Source organism: Ursus americanus, chromosome 19, assembly GCF_024610735.1.
Source record: "Ursus americanus isolate L20-20 chromosome 19, mUrsAme1.1.p, whole genome shotgun sequence".
Taxonomy (NCBI): Eukaryota; Metazoa; Chordata; class Mammalia; order Carnivora; family Ursidae; genus Ursus; species Ursus americanus.
The window spans coordinates 20,686,702-20,712,215 of record NC_142145.1 but is presented as its reverse complement, the minus strand read 5'-3'; the positions used below and the strand labels follow the sequence as shown (position 1 = coordinate 20,712,215).

Genomic DNA, 25,514 nt, shown 5'->3' with positions numbered 1-25,514 from the left:
CAGCTATAAAGAAATCGAAACCCAAAGAAGGTAGGCTGTTGAGCCAAGGTTACAAAACTATATGACTGGGTCTCCTAAGTCCCAGGTTAGGACTCTTCCTCAATATTTAGATATTTATTTGAATGCACACTCTGTGCTTGGAATTTATTATGTAGACCTTACATATTTTACTCATGGGGGAAAAAAGTAAATAATACAGGAAATCAGAAACCGTTTGTCATGAAGACCAGCCTGGTCTTCAGGATTGGGAAACCCCTCATCTCTCAAAGGCCTGTCTGCAGAGAGACAGTTTTTCAGACCCCCCCCCCCAGTGCCAACACTCTTATCACTTGCTGCCACTCTCAGCTTTGCTCACATCCTCTCTGAAAGTGACACGGGTGTTCGTGTTCACATCTGAAAGTCGTTCTTCATATTTGGGGGTGATCACAGAGGATCTTGACTGCCAGGTTAAAATTATAGTAAATTAATGGCTGAGAGCCATGAAAAGAATTCTTTTAACTTTTGTCTTTCGTTTGCTTTTGCTTTGATATATTGCTCTGATAAAACCTGTAGAAGTTTCATTGAAATTTTTTTTGTGTTTAGACCAATTATCAACAGAAGTTCAGTTCTCCAAAGCAAAGAAATAAATACAAAGACTTCTCTGTTGGTTACTCCTTAGGTCTACAAAAAATAGGGAAAACTCTCAAAAACTCTATCGTTGCTCAACATTGAAGAACAGAAGTTTAATACCCTGATGTAAATGTTTTTATCTAGTTCTTACTGTTTCCATTAGTTCTTTGGGAAGGTAAGATTGTGGTTCTCTTTCAGTGTGTCAAAACACCACTGGGCACAACAAAGGCTACCGTGCCTCAAGGCGGCCATGAAGAGGAATGAGTACACAGAGAATGGGGGGACCAGGGCTGTAAGAACAAAGTTGGCTTTTAAACTGGTTTTTGAGAACAGTATAGAAAAGGCCAAATAGCAGCAGAGGAAATGTGTCAGTGACACCCCCCCCACCCCATTACTGAAATCTAGGAAGGTTCAATATGAAGGAAAGGACTCAAAATAAATGGTGCCCCAACAATCACAATTCCTCAGTAGGTGAGAGGCAGCAAGACGGTTCCCAGTGTCCTCTTCAGATTAGACTGAGCTCCTAGCTGTCACTTGCTAATATGAATGCTAAACGATTACACTGCTTTCTCACCTGAGCACAGCTCATGCCATGAGACTGGTGACTTTATATAAAGATGTTTGCTTGGTTTGAATGGCGTAGAAAATGGATTCAGAATTTAACCATTGGGGCAAGCCACTGGCAAGGTCTCCAGCACAAGGTGAAGGATTAAAGGCACGTCTCATGGGCCTGTGGAAGGATAGGGATGCAGACTAGAAAATCCAGACGGGAGCCACTAACACATGGTGAACTACAAGTACATAAGGAGGGAAGCTCAGCTTGGGGAGCTTGTAGGGACCCAAGGTTCACGAGGGTCCAGGCTTGAAACATGGGTGGTTCAGAGTAGAAAATGCTGAATCTACCCAAACACAAACAGCATAGGAGCAGAGTTAATGTCCACCCAAAAGCATGGCCATCAGCCTATGAATACAGCATGTTTTCATAGAAGTCTTTGTTTTACATCTGCTCCCCTTTACTAAAGGGCAGTTTTGAGACCAAATTTATCTTTTTGGCTATTGGTAAATCTCTGCTGCGAAATGTCCTTCATAGTCTTTTCTTAATTCCCCATCCAGGGAAAGGAAAGAAAAATATTTAAGGCCATAAAGTACATCAGACAAATCCTGCTAATAATGAACTCTAAAAACTGTTCAAATTCTTCGCCTATACTGGAATTTTATTGAAATTAATTTGACCTCGATCCTTTGGTCTCCAGGGACCTTGGTGTTCTCTTCAGCAAAATAAAGGGATGGTCACTAGATGAACCCAAGAGCCCTCGAGGGGACAGCATTCTGAATTTCTTTGCATCTGTGAATATTACTTGAGAAAAGGCAGTCACTTGAGGTTTAAACACTCTGTGTGGTCTTTGAAGCCGAGACAATGTCTTTAGTTCCTTTTGTAAAATGCAGTGTCTTGTATATTGTTCAGCACTCAGGAGGTTCTGAATGTACAACTGCTGCCTGGACACCGGAGAAAATCAATTATAATGATCTTCTTTCTAATAGGGCTGAGTTATGGTACTCTCTAAGCGTACTCGCATCATATTGTAATGCTGTAAGTATTTTAGATGCAGTATAATACACTGTGGATCTGCCCAAGTGGTTAGGATCCAGGACAGAAAATACACCATTAAAATATACTTTTATAGTGAGAACTATAACTTTTCCACATGCAAAACTACAAAAAAGGTAGTCAAATAAATATTGGGGAATTTTGCAAAACGGTCTAATAAATTGTAAAATAATCTTTATTTTTGTATGTTTCCTGGTATAAAACAGGCCCCGCTTGTTTGAATTTCCTACATAATAAGCTCTGCCTTTGTCCTTGACTTCTTGTGCCATTCTCTGTAGAGTCTATGTTAAAGTGAATTGATTGGCAATATGCATTAGATATATACTGCATGTGCTTAAGAGTCAAATTATAAATTTATCACACATAGTTTAGTTTATTAAAAATTTTACAGCTGGGGAAGCCTGGGTGGCACAGTCGGTTGAGTGTCCAGCTCTTAGTTCCATCTCGGGTCAGGGTCATGAGATCGAGCCCCTGTTGGGTTCAGTGCAGAGTCTGCTTGAGATTCTCTCTCCCTCTTCCTCTGCCCCTCCCTCTCATACTCTCTCTCTCTCAAATAAATAAATAAATCCTTAAATATATATATATAAAATAAAAATTTTAAAGCTAAAAAAATTTAAAATAAATAAAACAAATTTCATAAACAAGAATACCTAAGTCAAAATTGTAGCAAAAAGATATGTACAGAAATCTGTGTTAGTTTTTTAAAATGCACCTACTCTATTAAATATAGGGAAGGAAGAGGTGGCTCATGGAATGTTCTAAGAGAAGCAGCTTTCTATGGCAATAAAGTTAAACTCAGGTTTAAGCAGAACATGGTGAACATTCTAGAAGGGAAGATAAGCATAATTCAGGAAATGTAATTCAAACTAGGGGTTCAATAGATAGATTCTCAAGGTTCACCAGTCCTCTATGAAAATTCCTCATTAAACTTTGTGCTTTCACTTAAATAATTATCTACAATATTAATGTGAATTATACATATTGGAGCACCTGGAGAGCCATTTGATAGCATCACTTTGCCGGGGGTTTTCGTTCCTGCCTTTGTATTTTAATTTAGAACTAAGTTAGCTCCAGGAACATTGCATTTACAGTCAGAAGCTAAAGAGAAAATGATAGAAGTAGACTTAATATACAAAGAGTTTGTTCACATCCAATGGAGACCAGCTGGCATTACTTTCTCCAGAAGAAAGAAGGTTATCCTCTTATTCAACCAGAGGAAATTGGTAGTCCTAAACTGAGCGTATAAGACAAACCACACAAAATGACTTGTGCCATAGCAGTCAGTACCACATTTATATGGCTGTTTTGTTTTAGCCAAACCAACTCATTCATCATATTAAATTAATGATGTTAATTCACATTGTGCTATTTTTTATAGGACTTTGCTATTTAATTTTAAATGTGTTTTGGTTTTATAGCATAGTATAAGAATTACAAGTTTATAAAAGCTATGCCATGTATTATGCTTGTATATATTTAAATAACATTGTAATAAAAGTAGTTTAAATCAATGCTAGAGTTTATTAGAATGTTGTTTTCCCCTTTATGTTAAAACCCAATTCAACCATGAGAAAATACAGAACAATATAATAAATAGTCTCTACCCTGAGGTTACGTATAGTCTTTGAACTAGATTCACGTTTTTTACATTGCTTCTTCAAAAAGCTAATTTAAACTGGACGGGCTAGATCAACATATTAATGATAAACAATTTGCTCAGTGGCCTTGAACAGATCTTGGTACAAAACTGCCTGCCCTTTCCTAAATGTGTGAACTCGGGTAAGTTACTTTGTTTCTTCTCTCCACTTTAACATCCTCATGTGTGAACTGAAAATTCACATATTATTTTGACAATTTAATATTATTAAATAGTTTGCCCTCTTTGAACAAGTTATAGGGATCAGCCACTTTAATTATATAATCTTATTTAAACCTCACAAATTATCATTCCCGTGTTAGAGAAGAAGAGACAGGCAAGAGAAGTTAAGTCAGTTGACCAAGGGATTACATGGCTAGTACATAGCTGAGCTTTCCAGGATCTGAATGTAGACTGGACTGCTAAATCCCAAATTCTTCCCCACTATGTTTTTTGGCCTAAAATGACTTAAAGTACTTACCAGAGGTCTGGAGCTTAGTAGATACTCAGTAAATATTATTTCCTCTCTTAAAAAAAATGATTCACATTCCTCCTGTTTCTATATTTCTTTTCATCTGAGCTACCAAAAACTTAAGATCACCCTCTAGTGATAAATCACTCCAACTGCAAACTTTTGATCCCTGAAGTTTAAGAGTGAAAGAATATAAGCATGAAGGAATTCATGCTAGGCCATATATATATGAAAGTAGGAGAAAAGGTGCTATGTTACGATTTATCATCATTTTGTCCAGCATATACCCAATTGCTGGCCTCTTAGACTGTTCGCGTTATTTTTTCCCAATAAGCAGATGCCCACAATTTCTTTGGAAAATAACCTTTGACTTTTATTAGCTAGAATTATATTTACCAATGTATGATCAAAACGGAAGTTTTCCCGAAATGCATATTAATAGGCCATGAGGATCATTAGAACACAAATGTCATGGTTAATGATACAAAAGAGCTCAGACAAACTTCCTTTCGTGGTTTGACTCAATACCCATGGTTAATCCAGAGCTAAGAATGCAACAAAGTCCTGAGGTATGCGAGGTATGCTAGCTGATTCAATAAGCCTTCATAAAACCTTTATTTTAGGCTATAAGGACAAATTCTATTACTGCTATAAACTAAGCAGGATTTATAAGGCAAATTTCAGACCCAAAAAGAAAAGGTAGCCATTGTTTATAAGAGACAGAAATGTCATCTAGTAGAAACTCAGCGATTCCCACAAATGATTTTATTTTATTGAGAGAAGCTATACTGATCAGGACAGAATAATATCTTTTTTTTTTCCCAAAAGAGAATTAGTAATGAGATTCTATGAGTTTAGTCAGTAGGACTTTCTTTTACTGTAACATCTAATAGTCATTTATAGATCAAGAGCGACCATCAATCACTTTTAATTGCACAGATGTTCCTTGGTACTGTTAAACAATCCAGGCTTTATTTAGGCAAGCTGGGACAGGCACCAGATGAGTTCCACTGACACTTTGTAGGGTGCGATGAACGGTCCGGAGCTCCCGGGCAACCTTTCACAGTGTGATTTGGAATCCACTTGAAATTACATATGACTGGTGGGGCTTCGTCTAGAGAGGCCTAATCAGAATCTGTCTTCCATTCAATAGAAATAAAACGAGACCATTCATTGGGTCGTAATTCATCTCTATACTACAGAATGAACAATAACCTAAAATCAATGCCAACCCACTGGAGCTGGCTTGCACGCTTGAGAGATTGTTCCCCAGAATGTTTTATACATTCCTTTCATCGCTCTGTGTTTTCTATTTCAGGGCCTACTCTTCCCAAGACTCATGTTAAAACAGCCTCTCTTGGGTTGGCTGGAAAGGCAAGATCTCCTTTGCTTCCTGTATCTGTGCCGACAGCCCCTGAAGTATCCGAGGAGAGCCACAAAGCCACAGAGGATCCAGCCAACGTAAGGCCATCTTTGAAATTTATGCTGAGTCAGGGGAAGCAGTGACTATCGCTATACTTAAAAAGCAATCTGAAAAATCAAGCGGACGACTGAAGAATGTGTAACTTAACAAATCTGCACATATATATATAGACACAGATATGTCTATAGATGTATATATGTATTTCCTTCCAGTGGGTAGAAATACCCTGGCATTTGACCACATATATGATGATTCTTTAAAACAAAAAAGTAGTAACAAAAAGCTATCCTCTGAAAACTTTTCTGAAGTTATCAGATGTGTCACTTCTAAAATCATACAGTAGCCTAGAAATATAGAATTGAGAAGAAGAAAATACACAATGAAGAAATGAAGGAAGGAGTTTAAGAAGAAAAAAGAGAAGAAACTGACATATTGAGAAAATAAGAGGAGAAAATTTGGTTGTTTGAGAGAAAATATTCGCTAACCCCGAGGAAGAAGCTAAAATGTGATCAAATTAGAAAACTCAGAAAAATCAATGGAGACCAAAAAAAAAATCTAAATTTTGAGAGCAAAAGAGTTCTCCCAAAAATGCATTATAAAGGAGATGTGAAAAGATATTGCCTAAAGACAGAGATTTAGAAAACTCTGGAGTGTTTCTGAATATAATTCAAGAGAAAGCATTTAAAAGGAGAACAAGGAACTAGCATAACATTTACCTTGAAAAAATCACAGTGGAAGGGGGGGAAAAGATGAGGAAAAAAAAGTTAGAATCATCTCATTTGAATGAACAATAAATTTTTTCTTGACTTTATCATTTTTGGTACTGCAAGCAATAAGATATTTTAGTGACATGGAAACCAAGGAATCTGGATATGTGTTTGTGTATGAACTTTGGCAGGAGTATGTAATATGATTAATATACTTTTTGTATACTTCAAAAAGATTCAAATTTATAGGAATCTATTGCACTACTTTGTCAGGATTTGGCTAGTTAGAGCAATATTTGTTTAGTCTCAGGGTTGTTGGCCATGTCTCAAATCAGGTCAAATTCCTAAATTTATGTAATATGTCCCATCTCATAAGGAATTATGTCAGGTGGCCCATATTTGCATTTAAGGTTGATTCTAAAGAGTGACAGCCAAAGCTATAATGTTAAAAGCAGTAGGGGGCGCCTGGGTAGTGCAGTCGTTAAGCGTCTGCCTTCGGCTCAGGGCGTGATCCTGGCGTTCCGGGATCGAGTCCCACATCAGGCTCCTGGGCTGGGAGCCTGCTTCTTCCTCTCCCTCTCCCCTGCTGTGTTCCCTCTCTCGCTGGCTGTCTCTCTGTCACATAAATAAATAAAATCTTTAAAAAAAAAATGTTAAAAGCAGTAAGATTATACACTAAAGGATATACAGAATTAAGGCAAATTAACTACATCAGCACCGTCTATAGAAATCTTTTGTGAACTACATGTGTAATCTTAAATTTCCTAGAAGCCACATTAAGAGATGTAAAAATAAATGAGATTATTTTAATACCATCTTTCCTCTAACCCAATATTTCCAAAACGTTATCATTTCAACATGCAATAAATATAAAAAATTGTCAAAAAGATATTTTACATTTTCGTACTAAGTGTTCAGAATCTGGTGTGTATTTTATATATATAGCACATTTCAGTTCAGACTAGTCACATTTCAGAAATCCGTGGCCGCATGTTGCTAGAGGTTGCTGTGTTGGACAATGGTATGTAGATAATCCAAGAAAAACACCCCAAACAATGTTTAGGAAATGAGTTACCAACTGATCACTTCTCTTGGAGCTCTGCCTTCATATGTAGACCAGTCTTTTGAGCCAAATGGGCTACTTGTCAATCCCCATTAAGATCTGGATTTTATGTGCTATATGACCATTCCCTGGTATGCTGAGATTTCTATAAGAAGTTACCATTTTCAACATATTTAATACTATGCATTCTGAACTGTTTCCTTAGTGGCTAGAGTGAGTTAGTGCCCATCCCCCATATAATCTCCAGTGTGTGCTCTTGGGATCAACGGTATTTATTTGGCAGGATTAGATACACATTCTGACCAGGTAGTGAGTAATGCTTTCCATCCTACACAGAGCTAGAAATCATGACTCAGGCCTCATTGTATCAATAACTTAATCAAATTAACGGCCAAGAATAATCAAGTAGAACAGGTCTATATTAGTCAAAATAAAGGGTATGTTGAGAAAAGAAAAGAAGAACATTTATTGGGTAGGTAATACCCATCAACACTGACTTACTGAATCCTCCCAGCTACCCAGTGAGGCAAGCTTGTTATTCCCATCTGACACGTAAGGAGACAGACTCAAAAAGAGCAAGTATATGAAAGAACTGGGATTCAAATCAAGACCACAGCCTTATTTCCCCCACTAGCTAGCCATCAAAATTACTTGGAGAGCTTTAAAAAGAGAGAGAGAGAGAGAGATTCTAACCATCTTATGCTTAACTGCATCAGAATTCCTGAGCCAGCAATGAGGGTCTCTGTGATAACTAATGATCCAGCATTACTAATGACCCGATCCTCGTGACTTCCAAGACTTCCTCAGTTCAACCTCTTCATTGTACCCACCAGTCAAATGTGCTAGAAGATTGCCTTTACAACTGTGCAGACAGGCAGTTCTGGTTTGGGGTGAGAATTTTGTTTCCACACACAAAGTCAAGTCATAATCCTCAGACCTTTCATTGGTCAAGGCAAAGCCCATGAAACTCCCACACCAAAATGTACCTATGTAGTGTTATGGAAAAAAGGAGCATGGTGATGTGCATTCTGTTCAGATCCTGCTGGGTGACCCCCAGGAAAGGGAAAAGGAGTAACATATTGAATATGCACCATGTGCTGGCCACTGTGACAGTCACTAAGCAGGCCACACGATGCTCAGAATAGCCTATGAAATAGACGATCACCGTCATTTGATAGCTGAGGAGAGCTGTGCATCAGAGAGGCTCGTTAACTTATCCGAGACCACACAGCTCTACGCTGGTAGAACTTGATGGGAAATGAGATTTTTTTTACTTTATTAATTAATTAATTTATTAATTAATTTATTTATTTAGTAAACTCTAAAGCTTTTTCCTCCACACAGGGATGAAGTTAATGAAACACGATGCATCATTCCTCTCGTCACCACCTCTTTTATTACCAGCATCTTCATTCGATGATTATATTCTGAGCCCGCCTCTTGCTATGGCTGTGGGCCACTGTGTCATGCTTGGTAATACAAAGTAGACCAACTAGATGTGGCCACTGCCTTCGTAAAAGGAGGTATCGATATTCACCTGTCCTAATTCTTTGTTCTCGTTCTTTCTGCAGGTGTATGAACAGGATGATTTGAGTGAACAAATGGCAAGCTTGGAAGGGCTAATGAAGCAACTTAATGCCATCACAGGCTCGGCCTTTTAACACATCTTACCCTATCGATGAGGTGTATTTTCCGGAAACTTTGCAGCATACCAATTACCCATAAACAGCACACCTGTGTCCAAGAACTCTTAACCAGTGTACAGGTCAACCATCAGGACCACTCAGTTATGGACCACGCGGTTCAGAAGGAATAAGCGTCCCTTCTTTCATAGGCATCAAGAATTTCACAATGATTACTACGGGGTCCCTAAACAAAAGCAAAGATATATTCTCACTGCAATGTCAAAGCTGAAGCTGCTAGCCTAGTCTGGGGTCTTTGCCACTGCAGTGACCACACTGTCATAACTAAGGCTTCGGTTTTCCTTCATCGAGGCCTGTCATTTCCTTTCTGTGTAGGTCTAGTCTTACAAAATGCAAGTGCATTCTCGGAGCCTGTACCATGCCATGGCAAATCAGTGCCAGCTCGGTATTTTGTTTTCAACTTCAAAGTACAAAGCACCCATGGAAATTCTCTCACTGCATAGCACCAAAGGATTGGATGTTTTCTTGACAGCACAAAAAGTAAATAAGTAAACAAACAAAAGGCAGCGAATGCTTGTTGTGTAACTCAGACATTCATCTTGCACAAGTGGTGGATATTAGCCAGTGGCTGTAAAATTCACCCATTTTAGCAAGTACTTGTAAATCCACCCTTGGTTAATATTTATGTCTGGAGAACAGGAACATAAAAAGCTGCAACTAGTGGCATCCCGCCAGCAGCAGTCCGTTTCCTGAAAGAGGGTACAATATGCAATCTTCTCAGACACACGGTAATTACGCGCTTAAGCTTGTAATAGGACACTTTTCAATTTGGGTGGCTTTTGTGCCATATCACACTGTGATGACATTTCAAAGCTTCACCACAGCCACCTTCCTCAGAAGTCTGGCCAGAAGAGCTCCCCCCTTCGTCCTGTCCCTCCCTGAGTTCTCCTTGGCAGCCAGTCCTGGGCGAGGTGGCCAGCTCCACACATCACTTGGCCTCCTGACCAACGTCCCTGTCACCCTCTGGGGAAATGGCCGACTCCCTGAGAACAGGCCCTGAGGAAGGGAAGGAACATGGAAGGCAGTTTCAAACAGTACCTGCTCTTGAGTGATGGCACTTCCGCCGGTAGGCTCCTCACTGACTTAGAGGGGGCAGTATTGGTCAGTGGCGACCAGCAGGCCCTATTGTCAAGGGAACCTTCTACACTATGCCCAGAATCAGAGAGGAGCAGAGGGGAAGGTGCCACTTGATACTTCTGACACATTATAAATCCAGTGGATGCTTTTCAGAGCTGCATCTTCATTGTGAACTAGAATTTTAAACTTCTAACGCCATGTTTATCTACAGCTTGGAACTAGGTGAAATTAAGAACATTTTGTGTGCGCCCTTTTAGTTTCTGAATTTTCAGCAGCATTTGGAGTTAATCCCTGTTTATGCAGCTGAATTTGCCAAAAGGGAGCTAGTTTGCATATTTATCAGTTAGGCGACTTGAAAACCCAATAAGAGAGTTTCAGCTGAATTATTCCTTTCAGCTCTGTCTTTGATTTCAAGCTTGAGTAGGTCATAATTTTAAAAGAGCATGGAAGGGATAGGATCTTTACAACCTAATAGCTCCTTTTATTAGGTGGGTAATTATATATGAATCCCTGAATAAAATATTTTGAGCAAAATGGCACTGTAACAGAAGTAATAATTCAGATTATTTTTTTACAGTTTTATGTCGGGAAGGAAATCTGATGTCAAAGAGAGGGCTTGTTCAAATGGTTCATTAGAAAGTCCGGTCCATTTGTGAAATTGTTCCTTCAACAAGAGTGCTTATTCAATTTACTAAGATTTTCTTGAAGTTTTTCTGAAGAGCTATGTGACGTTATTCTATGGGGAAGATTACTCTTCTTCAAAATCTGGGCACTTAGGTAGACAACCCTCCACTGACCAGGAACAAGGCATTTCCTAACATAATGTTGAATCTTGCAGAAATAATTCATTACTTCAGAAAATGTTCATTAGGCTGGCTTTACCCTCTCGAGGTCCTAGAATCCCCCCCCCCATTTCTAATACTAATAAACAAGGAACATTCTCAGATGATATTTGTTATCCAAGGAATGTCATCCTGAGTGCTATGTTCGGCATGGGCTACAAATCTCAAATTTCAGATTGAGTCACAACTTCAAGCTATAGACTGTATCTGGACAATCAAGAGAAGTAGCATTCTTCACAGAATTTTCGATGACTCTAGTCAAAGTCACTGACCTTAACAAATAAAAATTTTTAAAACTACATGAAAATATGCATTATTTGTTTTCAGCGAGAGGTACATTTCTGGTGCATGCTCTTAAAGCTATCTTCATTAAAGAAATACAATGGTTTATTTTAGTAATCAGTAATGCTAATAATTCTTCGCTTCATGCCTTGAAGATATAGTAGAATCCATTTAAATTCTCTCAAGAGACTCTCTCGTGTGCTTTACGCAACGATGTTAATATGCAGTGGCTTTGCCACAACTTTCGTAAAGCTCTGCTCCCCACTCTCTCAAAGAGTTCACGTATGTAAATAACTGCCTGCTCAAGTTTTCAGGTAAACTTTTTAATTTCCCAGTCTTCTGATCTCTTGACAAGAAGCAATCTGTGAAGACTGCAAGATAGCCTCTATTTTGTTCCTACTCCGAGCCTAGTTCATAACATACAGGGCTCTTTAAGCTCATAAATCTCCCTGACTCCCACAGGGCGATGCTTGACAGCCGACCAGCAGCTCTGCCACCAGGACTCATTTCTCCCTGAAAAAGAAGAAAATAAAACTTGGCAGGGCATGCTCAGGCCTCCCCTGCACCGGGCTGAACTGTCAGGCAAGAGCCTCCTCTTGAAAAAGTTTGGTATTTTTCTTTTGTATTCCATACCGATGAGAAAGCTATTTTTCTTTCCTCTAGAAATCTCTGCATTCGTTAAACTCCCAAAAATGCAGATAGTTCAAAATGCATAAGGCATATTTGGAGGATGCTCTAGCCAGAAGTTAAATATTTCTTAGTGACTCATATTCAGTTAAAAAAAAAAAAGAGTCATAGCTACCTCTTTGTTGAATAGTGCTATAAGTTTCTAGAATATTTAAACAATGGAACTTCACATTTGGATATTATCAAATGCACACTCAATTGAACAATCCGTGGGGGGTGGGGGGAAGGAGAGAAACAGATCAAGCCAGGGATATAAGAGGTGAATTTACTGAAGTTTCCCATAGGGATACATAACATTGTTCTCTTCAAAATAAGGGGTGCTTGAAATATGTGTTTGGTCCCCTGCCTCAGTGGGAGCTGCAAAAGGAGAGTGGCCCAGCATTAGTGTGTCATTCCATCAATATTTGGAAACTTTAAAGTTTGGCACTCATGGCTTTTCCAATAAAGAATCTCTAAGTATAGGTTTTTCTGGAAGCCTTTCATAGTCTGTGTTTGAAGATGGTTGCTCATTCTTATCCACCCTTTTGAGACATCGGTCTGTTGACTTTGTTTAGAGAAACATCTAAAGTCTTCTCTAAATTTAGTAGAGGGTTTCATATGGCAGCTGGACGGTAACCCCAACAAAAAAATATCACCTCTAAAGAAATCACCTTACCATTTCAGATGAAATTGTATCCCAGACTCAGACGTCTTGTAGTTCTGGAATTTCCATCTCTAGTCCACAAGACAGAGACAAATAGAAAAAATTCCCTAGTGTTAGGTGTGTTTAGAGAAAACACAATCATCTAAATTTTCAAATAGATGTGGAACAAGGTTGCTTTCCCTCCCTCAATCAACCAGTTTACGTCATACAATCACAGACTGTCCTGAAGGCCAGAGGCTAGCACCCCTCACCTGTTCCTAATCATATATACAATACAGAGCCCATAACCTAGTGGAGCCACGGAAGCAGGCACATCCACTCACACCTGCCATCTCTCCCTCTTTAAAATTACTTTCAAAGCAACATTTTACTCATGATGTCTATTTCTCTCGTGACTTTCAGAAATCACTTAAATATTGCACAGAAGAGCTTTTCACATGATTCCACTGTTTTAAATTACATTAGATACTTAGAAAATCACAAATATTTTGTGTGCTCTGCCATACCAATGAAGAATTCGCATTCCCCTACCTCAGTGTAATTTGCTATCCAAATACCTGCTTCCAAAAGGTAATGATGAAAAGAAATGCCTATTTCCTGGTCAGTGAGGTTACATAAGAAACCAATACCATGCCCATATCAGCAAATAAATATTACTTCTGGGCTCTGCATTGCCGCCGCTGGGTAACGTTCACTTGGCAACTTCCGGCTGCACTCCCTGAAGGATTTCTTCTCCTGCTCTCAGTAGAGAGCCTTTGTACAGTGTCATCCTATAATTTTTTGTTGGCTGGAGAGCAACAGCAAAACTCTGCAAGATGTCACAGATGCATGGGCCAAGGGATCTCACTGTGTGCTGAAAGTGTTATTTTCAGATGCAAGAAAGGAATGTTGGAGAGGAGGAGAAAGGCTGTTTTTTATTATTGTAGGGTAAACCTGACAATTCTGACCTTGGTGAATTGTCAGCTTGTTTGGGGGATGGGTGGGTGGGTCTGGGGTGTACTTTTTATAAGTAATATTTAATTTATTATTTAGAGTGGCTTCTTTTTGGATAATTTATGATAAAAAGGGAGATCTGGTTGGGAATCTAGATATGGCTATTAAAGCTGCAGTGTTCCATATCTCAGAGGGACCACTTTGGAAATGAATTGTCCATTGCTGAGTATGAGGATACGTCCAGGCAAAGCCTCCGCTGAAGCTTCATCATTACCACCTTCTCCCTTTCCAGGGTCATTCAAACAAGATAACACCAAATCTGAAATATTCTGCTAGCATTTTGCAGATCAATGCTACTCATTCTCTCAAAGGGCTTTGCAATTCAAATTGTTAGTGTGCTAGTGGTAGGTTTATTTGGTAGAAATGGGTATACTACAGCTTTAACTAGCCTTAGTGGAAAAAGAAATTTTTTGTTGCTACAAAACACCTTTTTAAAAAAGGGTATTTTGAGTCTACAAAGAGTTTCTTTAAATTGTCAAGACTCTAGCATTGTTAACCAAATTAGACTAGTGATTGCAATATTTAAGTGTAAATCTTGTTCTATGAGAAAGGATACTTGCTTACAGTTTAAAACAATGACTGTTTCTACACACGATCTTGTATACTACCACGCGAGGAAAAAGGGGTTTTGTAATCACTGTAGAACAGTCTCATATTCATTTTTTATAGAAATGTTATTCCAATGGTGCATTTTTTGTTTAATAAATAAAGTTTTGATACAAAGTTCTTTCTTCAAGTTATTTATATTAAATGGCTGGCACTAGAGGCGCCCGGCCGCCATCCCTGCCTATTCTTATCCTCAGGATACATACTGTTCTTTCTGACATCTGTGGCCGAGGCTGCAGTGCTCTGCTATATCCCCTAGGACCCTTCTACCATTTTCATGCACACGCGCAGTATGGCTGCAATCCCAACAGCCAAAAGCTACAACTTTTTGTTGGGGGGGCTGCCTCAGGCTGCCAGAACCCACTTTGCCTGCAGGCACAGGAGAGCCAGAAATCCCTGATCACACCTCAGCAATAGCTGTGGAATCCTCTGGCCCTTTTGCCCCTGACTGGGACAACTCTGTGGTGTAACCCGACTTACCTCTAGAGTTCCTGTGCAGGACTGAGCCAAAGTAACTCTGAGGAGAGACAGTGCTCCACAATATTGCACCCTAGACATGCTACCCTTGCTTGGCTTGCCTCCTTTCTCTTCCCCTCTTCCCCCATTCCCTAATGGTCTCTCCTGGGAGCACTACATAATCACTTTCTTCAGCTCTTCATGTCGGGGTCTGTTTGGGGGGAATTAACCCAAGACAAGACCCTTCTATTTTAATTTCCATTTGAACACACCAATACCAAATAAATGTAATGCTCTCTCCCTCCTCCAGATACTGCATTCTTACAGTATTGATAGCAGAACGGGGGATGCATATGCATTGAACGATATATGGCTAGGAGTACTGAAAGATTAAGTTGGGCATGTAATCTGTTCTCTACGAGAAAGCCATGTATTAATAGAAGTTTTATTAACTCTTTGGGGCAAGTAGAGAACTACTCAGTAAGCTCTTTCTTGCAGGCAATGCATCACAGGTGACAAGAAAGGTAGGGTTTTAAAGGTCACCTAGATCTTCCTGTCTTTCTCAATCATAATCATTCCATCTGGAGAAGAAAAAAAAATATGTTGAAGATCGCCAAGACCCTGGAGAGATTGGAACCCTTGTGCATGACTAGTGAGAATGCAAACTAATGCAGCCACTGTGGAAAACAAGATGGTGGTTCCTCCAAAAATTAAACATAGATGACCAAATGATCGGCAAATCCACTCTCCAAACAAATTGAAAGCAGGGACTTGAACAGATATTTGGATACCTATGTTCATAGCAGCATTATTCACAATAGCCAAAAGATGAAAGCAACCCAAGGATGCATCAACAGATGAATGAATAAACAAAATGTGGTTTATGCATACAGTGGAATATTACACAGCTTTAAAAAGGAGGGACATTCTGACACATGCTACCACGTGGGTGAAACTTGAAGACTTATGCTTTGTGAAATAAGCCTGTCAAGAGAGTACGATTGGTGTATAATTCCATTTATATGAGGTACATAGAGTAGTCAAATTCATAGAGACAGAGTAGAATGATGGTTGCCATTGGCTAGGAAAATGGGATGGGGAATAATTGCTTAACTGGCATCAAGTTTCAGGTTTGGAGGATGAAAAAAGTTCTGGTAGTGATGATGGTTGCACAACATGAATGTACTTAATGTTACTGAACTGTACACTTAAAAATGGTTAAACAGATAAATTTTATGTTATGTCTATTTTAGCACAATTTTTAAAAAATCTCCAAATAAGGACATTCCAGAGCCATCTGCTATAAATGTTGATATTTATTCTTTGACTCCTGAAATATAAATATGTTAACACTAAAATGTTAAAGGAGATCGATATGCAAGAAATAGAAGCAACATATTTACCACAGTCTATTTTCTCACACACGTTTTACACTACCATCTTCAACCGGTGTAACCATATCTCACCAAAGAATGTTGTGCTACCATAGCAACTATCACAGATGAGGATTTCCATGGAAAACTGGTTATTTGAAGAAAAATAAAATGGATTACTGGTGTCTGATGTAGAGAGGAGAAGGCTAAGAGATTAATTACTCTCTGCAATGCAAATACTTTTATGGAAGAGATTTTTGGAGTGGTCTAAGAATGAAATGCTCTCTATCTTAAATGCCCTATGATGCTTCATTAGATATTAAATTGCATTAATATGCATGCAGCTGAGTTTAACAGGTCTGAAGGAAGGTAGAATGTCAGAGAGGTCCACCCAGAGCTGAAATCCAGAAAGGTTAACATTGCCTCTCTTTCATGGAAATTTTCTTCAATTTATTGATCACTTGTCTATTCCATTTATTCTGATGTGTTTTAATGGTGTACCTACAATTATTTTTTTTTTTAAGATTTTTTAATTATTTGTCAGAGAGAGAGAGAGAGGGCACAAGCAAGGGGAGCAGCAGGCAGAGAGAGAAGCAGGTTTCCCGCTGAGCAAGGAGCCCGATTTGGATGGAACTCGTTTCCAGGACCCTGGGATGGTGACCCAAGCCAAAGGCAGATGCTTAACTGACTGAGCCACTCAGGTGTCCCAACAATTCTTAAAAATTCTTCCTGATCTCCATCCGATCATTCCACGTCCTCATTTCTTTCATGCATTACTCTTTTCCTAAACATTATTTGCAGCCTCTCCGTTGCATTCACATACCGATTCTTTGTTTGTAAAGCTAAAGCTGTCTTTTCTTCCTCCAATAATGGTTTTAATTCTGCAAGGGCATTTTTAATTTCCTTGTGACTTTTCCTTTTCTTACCTATCTCCTTCTTTATTTCATCATGTGGTCTTTTTATCCCATCCCATTCGCTCCTGATTATATTCCAATTCTGTTTCATAGAGCCAATATTTCTTTATACACTTGAAAAATGCCAGTTTTCTTTAAAAGAAACTCCTTCTGGTTTTGTAAAAGAATTATCCTCTAAGCCCGTCATGTCTCATTACTTCAGGCTATTTTTATCTTTATTTTAGATTTAAGTATTTTTAATCTATTTACTCTGAGATGAAGGAAAATCTATTCAGATCAATGTGTGTCAACCCTCTGTGTGTGTGAATGGCTCGTGGCCCCATTTTATGACCCCTTGTATTCTGTGTGACTCCTTACTGAGGCACACAGAGCCAGTGGCAAGTCCCAGCAAAGCTGCCACCGTCTCACTGGATTTCATCTAGTGTCCTCCCTTTTGTCTACCTGGCTCTTACCCTGCCAACCAGAGCACAACTCAAGAAGAAACAGATGCCCCATCTCCTCTCTACCTCAACCCCTACGCGGAAGGCTGTAGACATGAGAAATTACCCAAGCTCATTAGTTCCTCCCTTACCCTTTCTGCCCAGTCTTGTTCTGGCAGTTTGTGGTAACGAATGTACTGGAGAGAGAGATCAGAAGGAGCAATAAGTAATTGCTGTGGGCCTCATGCCTTTTGAGGCCAGGAGAGCGCTACTGGCCTGGATTTCTGGTTGGTATAAACTTTTCACTTGTGAACTGAAGATCCTTTTGCAGGAAATCACTGGCAATATGGTGAGGATTGTCCATCTTTTGTGCTTTCTTAACATTTTCTTGGCCTTACAGTCAGGGAAAACAAAAAACCTTCCTTGATGCTGCAGAGAAGTCCAGCTTTTCAGTAATACTGCCTTCTTCTTCCTCTTCTCCCTCCTCCTCTTCCTTCAAATATCTAAGTCCCCAGATGTATTATTGGGAAAGTGGGATGAACTGTGAGGGGCAAGTGTCCAGATGCCATTGTAATTGATGAACCCTAGGTATTTTTTAAGTGCCTACGCTTTATCCTACTTTCTATTTACCCCAGTCTAAGCTTAACCTATATTTTATTTACCGATTTCTTATTTCTATGTTGCTACGTTTTTTCTTTCATCTGTGACTAATCTCTCTCTTTCACCTTAACTTTAGAAACTCATAATTTGATACAATAAATACTAAGCAATTATTCCTGAGATAATCCAAATGCTCTCATTAGCAGTTCAGAAGATTTCTTGAAATAAATAACAGAAGTAATTTTTCCCAGATTCCTTTTGGGTTTTAATTAACATTCTTCTTTATAAATTAATGACAGTCCTTTAATTTCCCTGTCTTTGCTAATATCTATTCTGACTCTTTATGTAAGTTTGACAAAATACCCTTTAGTAGAACAATTTTTCACCTTCTCAATATTTCTTTAGGATTTAATTCTTATAATATTCTTTGAGTCCGTGGTGGATTCCCTTAGCTACTTTTCTTTTTATTCAACTGAAAATTGTTCTTTGGTGTGGAACTCTCTTAGCAATGGTGACATTTTAATTTTGTAAATATGACTCCTTATTTGTCATGGATTATTTCTATTTTTTCCCTAAATCGGATGTTTCAAAAAATTATCACATTTACTTTATAGAGATGTTGTAGGCTTAAACTTAAATTAGACAATGTAAATAAAGTTCTTAGTATAATTTCTAGTATTTGGCAAAAGCCTAACACATGCTACTTCTGTTCCTTCTGTCTCTGCACTCAATCTTTCCCTTTAACATTTATGAACATTTTCATGTGTTTTAAAAAAATATAGATGGGAATTTAGCAAATTCGTGGTTTGGGAGTGGTTCTAACTTTTTAAGTATTATTTATAGCATGCACGCAGATGTCAAAAGCAGTTTGCAAAAGGATGGTACTATTACAAAATAGTTTCCCCTTTTTAACATATACATCCAGTATTTATTTAGTACTTTTATTCACATGAAAGACATGGTACTAAGGGAACTGAAGGATAAATCCATGCATCTTATGTATTTATACACTAACAGACAAGAAAAAAGTGTGTGTTTATGTGCATATATACATACATACGTGACGATAGTTCAGATGGCACAGATAGTTTTAGATAGGTAAAGACAAAATTCCAACAGACTACAGAGCATCAGACTAAGGCTGATAGGGAAGGCAGTCTGTGGGAAGAGCTTTAAATAATAAATAAAACTATAATCTTCAGAGATTGAAAAGGGCTATTCAGATCAAAAAAGTTCATGAGCAAAAAGATACAAAGGTAAGAATTTACAGGACAAAAAAATGTAACTAATAAGTATCTCAGGGTTTTTTGTTAAGTATGTGGATTGTGGAAAAAAGTAGGAAGTATATTTACAAAGTCAATGGAAGTTATGTAATGGTGATCTAAGATATTTAACTTAATTCTGTAACTAATAAGGAAACATTGAAAATGGATGTTTTAGTTTTTTCATTCACAAATGTCTGTGAAATATTTACTATGTACAAATGACTGAGCTGGTACTGGAAAAGCAGCAGTGACCAGTATGAATATGATTGCTGCCCTTACAGAGTTTATAATTTACTTGTGGGGACAAAGAACAGATAGGTGCAATAATTGTAATGAGTGCTATAAAATAAGATTATAATATGAAATATTATATCTTTAGGAATTATCCACAATTATTGATGGGGAATGGAAACATTTATTTTAGATATGGAAAGACTTCCTCATAGAGGTAACATTTAAACTGAAACTACAGAATACCAAAGAGCCATCCATGTCAATATTGGGAACACAGAACATTCCAGAAGGAGGGGAAAAACTGAGCAAAGGCCCAGGTTGGGAATAGAGTTTGGCTTATCCAAGGGCTGGACAGATGGTTAGTGCAGTTGCATTTCATTGAGCAGGAAGAAAAATAGAATGAAGAGATTAAGGATTTAGAACTAGGCCAGGGGCGCCTGGGTGGCTCAGTGGTCAAGCGTCTGCCTTCGGCTCAGGGCGTGATCCCGGTGTTGTGGGATCGAGCCCCGCATCAGGCTCCTCTGCTGGGAGCCTGCTTCTTCCTCTCTCACTTCCCCTGCTTGTGTTCCCTCTCTCACTGGCTGTCTCTCTCTCTGTCAAATAAATAAAGGAAATCTTAAAAAAAAAAAAACAAAAAAAACTAGGCCAGATCACTCTGCACACTGCAGTGCTTGCTACTGAGTTTAGATTCCAAAGGAAATAGTAGCAACTGAAGGCACAAAGAAGAGAGTTATCTAATTTACGTGTGTCAAGATTAAAAAAAAAAAAAAAGGTGCACACTACCTCAGATGTGCAAGATTATGTAGCATTCTTTATCGTCTATAATTGCTTCTGTCTTGCTCATGTTCCCGATTCTTATTGGGTGATGAGATAAAGCTCAATCTTGCCAGTGAAAAGAGTCTGTTGTTTTTCATTTAAAGCAGCTTCTTTCTATTTAAGTCCTTTTGGATATAATCACTAAATTCAAAGTTCTAACTCCACGCCACAGCTTTGTTTCTCTTCCCAAAGTTCCCTACCATTGCCAATCCCTCTCAAGATGGCTTCTGGGGAAGCAGGTATGTTCTCATGTTGTGCTTGACCAAATATGGGTCCTCTCTGCTTCCAGTGAGTGACCCTTTATTCCATCTCATCTCTTGGAACTCTGTTGGCCTTTAGCACCAAGGTTTGCATCTGGAGACACTGAGAATCTTTTCTCTCAGCACAGTAGAATCCCATGACTCTCCTCACTGATTTGGCTCAATCTAAGCTCTTTTTTGGCACTATTAAATCTCAGCCTTATCTTCCACCTGGCCCCCAGCTAGGCTGTCTACTACATAACCTCTATTTAAAGTCACTTCTCCTTTGCCCTCTATAATCCTAAGGTAGACGCAACTTTCAACTTCAGTATCTCACAAATGCCCTGCAGAGAGCATACTGGAATAACTGGGTTCCTTACTTGTCATATATAAGTGGTACCACCAGTGCTCTTTCTGCCTAGCACAGCAAGACACCACTTTTTTCTGTAGTAGTGGCCAGCCTTCTGGGATGTTCCTTTCCAAGAACGCTGTAGGCCACAACAAATAAGAGTCCTCTGGTTTTGGCCTCACTCCTTACCTGCCTAGATTTTCTATGAGCCTTTGCCTCCTTGCCCCAGGGTTTTACCTCATAGAGGTGTGCCAGAACCCTTCTTAATATTAACTTCTTAATATTTTCATTTCTCTTTGCACACCCATGCCTGCTGATAGGCCATGTCTTGTCTAATAGAAACTTTCTGTCTTCTTTTCAGGTCTGGTCAAAATTCTCCTTTGTCATATCTTAGAAATCTTCATTATTTGTGTATTATATTAGTATCTTCATTTCCTCTGAAGCACTGAAACCACTTGGTCAATGGTTATGAAGCCACAAAGCATCAAGATTTAAAGTGAATAGAAATTTTATTAATTTAATATTTACAAAAATAATATATCAGATGTGTGTGTGTGTGTGTGTGTGTGTGTGTGTGCATTAAAAATCAATCAGGCTATTGTGTAGGGAATGAATTCCAAGTGGCAAAAATGAAAAAAAAAAACTGCAGGGAAAGTTTGATGGTTGATTCAATTGTGGTGAAGAGATAGAAATTTAGTGGGGTACATTTGAACTGTGCTTTAGAGGTAGGAATAAGCACATATGCTAACGGACAGGATGGGGTGGGTTTCTGGTTTACACTTTTAAGTTGGTAGTAACTTTTTCTCCACACAGCAGGCTGGGAGAGAAACAGTTTTGATATGGTATATATAGGGAGATAAAAGTATAATTTTTAAAGAGCCTGTGTGATATCCAAGAGAAGATATCAAAATGTAGACAAATATTTGAATCTGGGAACATATACGAAAGATCAGGTCTAGAGACATAAATGCAGAAATTTCCAACATATGTATGGCATCTAAAGCCATAGGAATATACATGGCAGAGACAGAAAGTTGGACCTAAACTGAGCCCTGAGAGAATCAAGAATATAGATAATGGGTAGAGAAGGAGAAATCAGGTAAGCAGGCTTACGAAGCATGGCCAAAGACAAGCAAAACTGGGGAAAACGTTCAGGAGTTTTCTGCTAGAGGAAAATAATAGAAAAAAACATTGGTATGCCAGAAGAAGAGAGAAAAAGCATTGGAAACAGAAGAAGGGTTCAGCTGTGTTAATAAGTTGGGGGAATACTAGGTAAGACAAAAATGAAATAGTGTGTATTGAATTTCTCAATGTGAAGATCATACAAAGGGTAACCAGGACCCCTAGTTTTCCTGGGATGACCCAAGTTTATGTACCATTCCCTCAGTTTATGTACCGTTCCCTCAGTTAATTTCTAGAATAGTAGTCAACATAATATAGTGTCTACTTTCACTTTCAAAATTTCCTCATTTGGATGATAGTTTATATAGTCATGCTAGCTATTGGTGACTAAAGCAAGAGCAATTTCAGTGAAAAGGCGGTGATGGAAGCCAGATAATAATGGATCATAAATGGAATGGGAACTCATGAAGTAAATATAATGCATGTACAATAACTGTGAAGAAGTTATATTATGAAGAACAGCAGAAAAATGGGAAGTAATTGGAAGGATAACTGGATCTTACATGCTTTCAAAAATGAACTGCAAAAATCACTTACAAAGATCCTTCTAGAAAATTGAGCAACTTCCAAATCAAATTCATCTGTGCCATAAATCTTCAGGGTGAATAGCAGTATGATTTAAGAAAATACCTTCAGGCTATGTACAATAATTAAACACTCCAGAGAGTGTTGCATGACAGTGAGGGTTGCCATGGTTTAGAGCCGGAAATGCAACTCTTTTCAACCAAAGGCAAAGGACATGCAGAGTGTAATAAGCTGACATCATGGTGACAAATCCTAATGCACCAGATCCTAACACCTACAACCTGAAAATTGTACCTTGTATGGAATGGAAAAGGAGTCTTTCTCAACGTAATAAAGGTTCTGAGATGGGGAGATGATCTTGGATAATTTGGATGGGCTTTAAATGCAATCACAAGTGTTCTTAAAGGAAACACAGAGGGAATTTTGTCACAGACATAGAAGAGGAGGAAACAATGTGACCACAGAGACAGAAATTGCCATGACGTAGCCACAAACCAGGGAATGGTGGCAGCCACTAGAAGCTTGAAGAGGCAGAGAACAGATTCTCCCCTAGAGGCTTTGGAAGGAGTTCATCCTCACCGACATCTTGATTTCAATTCCAATTTCAGACTCTGGCTTACAGAACTATGGGTGAATACACTTCTGTTGTTTTAAGCCATTAAATTTGTGGAACTCGTTATAACAGCTACAGGAAACCAATATGGCAGGACTGAGTAAAGCTCAGTTCCCACAAGACCATGAAGTCTAAAATACAACAAATAAATTTTTTAAAAAGACAAATGCCAAATCCAAAGAGATTAAAGGAGATATCTTGGTGGAGACAGGGAGATGGAGTGTAGAGTTTCAATGTTACTGCACAGATAGGTTGGGTTCAAGTGTTTAAAGGTATGGCATAAATGAGGGTCCTCGGTTATTGTCCAGAGGATCAGCTAAGGTTCAGCCACTGGGAGGATGAATCTGGAATGATACAGATCCCAGTCAAAAGCAGTAACCTTAGGGTTGTCGGCCACTGGGCATTGAACAGATGCCTAATTTCTCTGAGTTTGAGTTTGTCTGTTTTCCCTATATTTTTATCTATAACACAAAGATAATGATAACTGTCTTGCCTATCTCACAGATTTCTTATGTGCATCACAGCAGATACCATATGTAAAAACACTTTATTTTTATAAAGTGCTATTTTATAGCTTACAAAGCTCCAGTGGTATTCATTATCAAATCTTGCACCCAGAAAATGGTGACCTACTCACCCGTCAAGATCTAAAATATAAGTGAGTGGAGGCATCTGCAGGGGATTTTACCAGAAATCCCATACCTGATTAGGATCCAAGTCCTTCCTGAATGTTTCTGTGAACTTCCAGAGGGGTGGAGTGGGACATGACTCAGGTTCTTGTTGGTGTACAACCAGGTTCTGTTGGCCATCTCATTAACTCAACTATTTCCTCATTAAAAACAAAACAAAAACATAGACATGTAAGTAGCAGACTTTACTTGAGATTGGGTTGAAGACAGAACAGAAAGGGTGGAAGTGCATTTCACATTAGCTGTAGCAATGCAAACATTCCAATGTAAAAATGTTCTTCAGCCATTTTCTCAGAAGGAAAGTTCCACCGACCCAGAAACCGTGCAGTCCCTGTCCTTACACATCTCCCAGGCTCTTCTCTTCCCCTTCCCTTCTTTGTCTCTCTGTTCTGTTCTGTTCTGTTCTAGTCCTTTCTTCCTGGAGCAGAAATACAAATTCCTCCCATTCTTTCCCAGGGATTATCATTGACTTTTTTTGTTCAGCCTATTGCTGACAGAGCTTTAGACTCTTACCTCCTAACCCGAGCGGTTATTTAAGGTTCTTTCTCCCTAAAGACCATTTCCTCTATGGAAGGAATTCTGTAGCCAGCTGTTATGATAATATAGTGCTTACCCTGCTATCTGGTAAAATAAAATGAAAACTTTCCCCAGCTTTCTCACATTTATCTAAGTGTGAGGGAAGACTTCACAGCAAAGAAATCATTATTTCTTCTTCCTCTGGATCATCTTGTGTTCCTTCCTTGAAGCTGAAGTTATGAAAGGTGATTCCTTTCAGACTAACTTTTTGCCCTTCTTAAATGTATTTTGCAGACCAAAAGTCTGTTCATATTGCATATGGAGATCAAACTGACTGATGAACTGAATGAATGAATGAATGAATTTATAGAATGAATGAATGAATTTATAGAATGAATGAATGAATGAATTTAATTAAATTTGTTGTTTTATCAACTGTGAAAAATAAAGTACCATGTAAAGTCAAGACCCAAGTATTTTTTAAAATAACCTAATTCATAGATTTATCGATGTCGGGTATAACTCATTGTTCAGTTCTATCTGATTTATGTTCAATAGTGAAGGTATGACTCAAGTCTCACTTTGAGCTATTTGCCAATGTTTCACAAGAATTTGACTTATGCTTAAAAACAAATTCAACAATATAATAAACACTAATGAAATTAAATACCAGGTCCATACAACATGCTGTGTTAAGAACCTTATATACCTTATCTCATTTACTACGCAAAACAACTCTTTGATGTGTGCAACACTATTATTGCTACTTTATTGGTGAGACATACTCAACTGCTACTTTATCTTGCCATAAGTCACCTATTTAGTGAAAACTGAGTCCTAAACCCACTTCTGTTCTGTTCTTTTTATCACCAAATTGAATAATATTCAATGGCTAGTTCTAAGCAATTCCTTAAGAGAGTGTTTCACAAACTTTAGTGATTATAAAATCCACCTGGAACTCTTGTTAAAATA

The 25,514-nt window shown here is 38.5% G+C and overlaps 1 long non-coding RNA gene across 1 annotated transcript; it reads right to left on the bottom strand.

The window, feature by feature from the left end:
* Nucleotides 1-11,829: 11,829 nt before the first annotated feature.
* On the bottom strand, nt 11,830-24,795 carry LOC148108469 (uncharacterized). Its single transcript, XR_015727628.1, has 3 exons — nt 24,040-24,795; nt 12,766-12,824; nt 11,830-11,936 (listed from the first exon to the last, which is right to left on the bottom strand). It is a non-coding gene; the product is annotated as an uncharacterized LOC148108469 (long non-coding RNA).
* Nucleotides 24,796-25,514: the final 719 nt, after the last annotated feature.